This window comes from Amblyomma maculatum, chromosome 8 (assembly GCF_055883805.1).
Source record: "Amblyomma maculatum isolate TAMU_Amacu chromosome 8, ASM5588380v1, whole genome shotgun sequence".
In the NCBI taxonomy this organism is placed as follows: Eukaryota; Metazoa; Arthropoda; class Arachnida; order Ixodida; family Ixodidae; genus Amblyomma; species Amblyomma maculatum.
In genome coordinates, this window is record NC_139351.1 from 113,271,280 (window position 1) to 113,276,444 (window position 5,165).

A 5,165-nucleotide genomic window follows, 5' to 3' on the forward strand; every position below is an offset into this window, starting at 1 on the left:
CTCACCTTCATAGATCAATGAAGTTTGGAAATCTTGTCTCGGTCTTTCAATATGATCGCGACCGTGGATTGTGCAACGTCAAGCTGTCTGGGGAGCCGATTTCCTTTTTCCCTTCGACGATTTCTTGCAATATGGGCACTTTTTTTCTGCATTGAAAACTTCTTGGCGCTATTGCTGGCTGCATTCACGATCGTATTTCGCACGAACTAGAAAATAAAATCATCCGCAACAATAAATACCTGTCCGCATGCGCGAATGACACAAACGACCTAAAAACACTGGGCGGCCAGACGTTCTGGCTGTTTCATGTTAACCAAAGCTTTGGGGTGGCGCTAGCAGTTGGCACTAGAATTGATGATGATGATGATAGCTATAGCCTAATGCACACATAAATGTCGCTTTCTGTTTCGCGCAGGAGTGGTGGCGCTGTTCATTTTAACACAATTCATGAATTATTTTCCTTGATTAGTAGGAGAAATAATTAACTGCGTCCGTGATTCTGAAAAACGCGCTATATTCAAAATCATGGTTTTGAAATATGTTTACTTGGAAAATATTGAACATCAGGTGGTGAATAAAAATGATTAATTTGGAAAAGCTGGTAATGTGGTACGTGTTCACGGTAACCAAATTTTACTGTGGCCATTTTACTATATCTGGGGGGCGCTGAATATGAGCGTCGGTTTGAAGTCGGGTAGTAAAACTTTGATGAAACAGTTCACAGATGAGAAATGCCTTCTTTAGCAACCGAGAGAACCAAATTTGCCCATGGAAAAACCGAACTGCAAGAGTGTATAACTTAAAAAATTAGAAGCGTTCAACGCTGCTGAACCGAATATGGAGCGGAAGCATTAGCTGCGGGTCACCGAGCGTTGTTTCTTCTTCTTCTTCTTCGTTTCCTTCTTCTTCTACTTCTTCTTCTTTCCCTTCTTCTTCTTTTCCTTCTTCGTTTCCTTCTTCTTCGTTTCCTTCTTTCCCTTCTTCTTCTTTTCCTTCTTCTTCGTTTCCTTCTTTCCCTTCTTCTTCTTTTCCTTCTTCTTCGTTTCCTTCTTCTTCTACTTCTTCTTCTTTCCCTTCTTCTTCTTTTCCTTCTTCTTCGTTTCCTTCTTCTTCTACTTCTTCTTCTTTCCCTTCTTCTTCTTTTCCTTCTTCTTCGTTTCCTTCTTCTTCTACTTCTTCTTCTTTCCCTTCTTCTTCTTTCCCTTCTTCTTCTTTTCCTTCTTCTTCGTTTCCTTCTTCTTCTACTTCTTCTTCTTTTCCTTCTTCGTTTCCTTCTTCTTTACCTTCTTCTTCTACTTCTTCTTCTTTCCCTTCTTCTTCTTTTCATTCTTCTTCGTTTCCTTCTTCTTCTACTTCTTCTTCTTTTCCTTCTTCTTCGTTTCCTTCTTCTTTCCCTTCTTCTTCTTTTCCTTCTTCTTCGTTTCCTTCTTCTTTCCCTTCTTCTTCTTTTCCTTCTTCTTCGTTTCCTTCTTCTTTCCCTTCTTCTTCTTTCCCTTCTTCTTTTCCTTCTTCTTCGTTTCCTTCTTCTTCTACTTCTTCTTCTTTCCCTTCTTCTTCTTTCCCTTCTTCTTCGTTTCCTTCTTCTTTCCCTTCTTCTTCTTTCCCTTCTTCTTCTTTTCCTTTTTCTTCGTTTCCTTCTTCTTCTACTTCTTCTTCTTTCCCTTCTTCTTCTTTCCCTTCTTCTTCTTTCCCTTCTTCTTCTTTTCCTTCGTCTTCGTTTCCTTCTTCTTCTACTTCTTCTTCTTTCCCTTCTTCTTCTTTCCCTTTTTCTTCTTTTCCTTCTTCTTCGTTTCCTTCTTCTTTCCCTTCTTCTTCTTTTCCTTCTTCTTCGTTTCCTTCTTCTTTCCCTTCTTCTTCTTTCCCTTCTTCTTCTTTTCCTTCTTCGTTTCCTTCTTCTTCTACTTCTTCTTCTTTCCCTTCTTCTTCTTTTCCTTCTTCTTCTTTTCCTTCTTCTTCGTTTCCTTCTTCTTTCCCTTCTTCTTCTTTCCCTTCTTCTTTTCCTTCTTCTTCGTTTCCTTCTTCTTTCCCTTCTTCTTCTTTTCCTTCTTCTTCTACTTCTTCTTCTTTCCCTTCTTCTTCTTTCCCTTCTTCTTCGTTTCCTTCTTCTTCTTCGTTTCCTTCTTCTTCTACTTCTTCTTCTTCTTCTTCTTCTTCACGGACACGACACACAGCGACGGGCGGTTAGACCGGGCGTAGTATGGCTTTCACAATGAATTAGGTTTTCTATAGTGCGCCCAAACTTGCCTCGGGGAGAAAGTTGAGATTCTAGGTTATGTGAGGTCTGCTGACCGTCAGGTGGTTAGGTCTGCAACCAGTATGAATTTGCATAGGAGGCGGAAGGGTCTTGTGAGCAAGATGAACGTGAATGAGTCAATTGTTGTAGATATTGCAGATGAGGTGGGCAAAATATATTCATTTTGGATTATGTCTGTGGCTTTCGTATGATGAGGATATTAACAACGTTAGAAATATCGCTGTGAATTGTGCCTTTGAAGTGGGTACCGGAGTAACTAGGAATGATAGTGACTAGTTCTGCAAGAAGTCACAATAAGTGATTTAGTAACACCTCTTATATGGAAGTCGCTAACGCGACTGGTACCAGTAAAGCGACAGATCTTTCATAGCTAATCGATAGAAGTGAAGCGATATAAGGGAGGAAAAATAATATAAGAAGAACGGGCAGTCTGTCAAGAAGAAACGTGCTTTAAAAGCAGTGATGACAAAATTATTTATTCACAAAAACTAAAACTGCACTTAGGGATATGAAGACGGATGAGATCAAAAATTTACGTACTTCACGACAACGTCGAAGTTCACGTGATGGTGCACGGGAAGTTAATGAGAGAAGTTGCGCGCGAAGTGATTTAAATTCTATTTACCGATGTGAAAGCTGTCTTTCCTTACTGTAAGAACTGAGTATATGCGACTAAAATGTGTATTCACTCATGCAAAGTTTATTTCATCGAATAAAATCTTCAGCATTCTCTATATGGATGAAAGAAACTATAACAATATTCTTTGATTAAAGCACTGAGGATGTCATCTTAATTCTACATTAGGTTTTTTGTTATTGCAGACTGCCGTAGCTGGGATAATGATATTTAATAAACGATCAATTCATTCGCCAGAACCAAGATAAACGTTACTAGGCAAGTAAGAACGGAGTGCTGCTTAGTGCCGACCATCAAATGTTTCGTAACCCCCAATCAAATCTCACTACAAGAACGTTCCCGCGTCCCCTGCCAAAACAATTTTGAAATGTTATTGATCAGAAACATCACAGTTTGGAAGAAGAGCCCATCATACACCGGAGTACAGGGGAAAGTGCGCACTATTTTGGTGCTAACTTCACGCTGAATTCTAATGATCGACTTAGTTGGCTGGTGATGGGAGTTTGACGCATTTTATGCAGAAAAATGGTGAAACCTCACCTTAACAAATTAACCGCTTCTGGCATAGTTTACAGAATCAGTTGAGAGAGCTCTTTTCGGAATATTCCGCTCTGAATATCTGACCGCAAGGTTGTTCTTATGCAGGAGGTCTTAGAGATGTTTACCCATCTTTTTTATCATTTTATATCTCTATAGGATTTTGCGTCACTGAGACCAAAAACGAATACAAGGACTTTCTCCATCGGGGGAGAGGGGCACAGAGGAGGAGATGTTTAAAATTGCGTTCCTTGACTTTTGACTCAACGAGAGGTTTATAAAGAAGAACGGGGTCATGGGAGTTCATAACTTCCTGGGTAATGTAAGGATAGATGCATGAAACCTTGGCTCTACTATTAGACAGGAGTAAGCGTCATTTTGGCGAATGCGGGAAATTCTCTCTCGCGCACAAAAGCCTTATTCATGGAGTCCAAGAGGCACAAGGTCGACAAAAGAGGAAGACGATGGAGCACCTTTTAGAGGCCTGAGGCCGCTGGAGGGGGGGGGGGGGGGGGCGCTGTGCGGAGGAGGCGTCTTAGTTCATGTTGTAAACATCTTCTTTGGTATACTTAGAAGGTGGGAAACTGACAGGCCATTTTCCACGTATAATAAAGTTTTTCACGGCTTGACAAAATCCTTAATTGTGTCGTAACTTTGTGTCATAACTTTGTGTCCCTTTTAACAAAACGTTTTTTATTTTGTGAACATAATGTACTGCTCGGATTCTTCTTGCATATGAAAGTACCCTATATCAATGCTTGGCTGCAGTGATTATTCTTCAGCATCTCTTCGTACTTGCTAACATGCTCCTGGTCGTATGTAATACGGAGATTTTATTTGGAACTGACTTTACATTATGGAAGTTTTTGGACACGTGCAGTCTCTTCGCGTCGGTAGAGTTTGAAAATCCGTACATTTCTCGCGCATCTCATTGAAAAGTGTAGAATATTCAACGTAGCATTTTTTTTTTATGATGATAGGCTTCGTTGTATAGTAGCGTCACCTACAACCTCCTTAGGGTAGAGGGCCCACACTTAGGTTAGGGTCAGGAGCAGTGACTATTCTCATCCATGTTCGATGCAGAAAAAAAACTACCTTGTGACGTCTGTAACAAATGTAATAACATTATCAGCTAGAACTACTACTAAGTAGCAAGAACCTAGCTTAAATTACTCCGCAGCTGCTGTTGAGCGTTAACAAGAGGAACGAAAAAATTGAGAAAGAGCTTGAGGTAAGAAAAGTAGGAAAGATTTGTTAGCTTTTCCACTGACGTTAGCAATACACAAAAAGAAAAAAAAAACATCCGAAGAGCAGGTCGATACATTCGCTTGCCACTGTCAAAAGCAGCGGCAATCTGCGGGAGAAGGTTTAACGTCTATAATTTGCGTCCCCCTAGAAGAGAGACAAAAAGCATTGAATTTTCCGCTGCCTAATTTGACGCCTCTTCGCGCAGTCGGTAACTACTAGCTTCGGGGTTGAATAAGAGTTTAAGGTTTGCATTTTGTTCTCCCTGTAATCCCTGTAATCATATTTTTACCCGAATAATTACAGAAACAGGGATTGCGGTCACGTTGGCGGCACTCAAGGGGCTCAGTCGCATGCACCAGTCACATCAATGCGCTAGTCAAGTGATTATTCTTGCAATTCGCGGGCTTTCTTTGGAGCCCGGAAAAAGATACATGCGCGAATTTCTGTATCACAAATAAAGGAATGAGGATTCCTCAAGGTGCTCTCCAA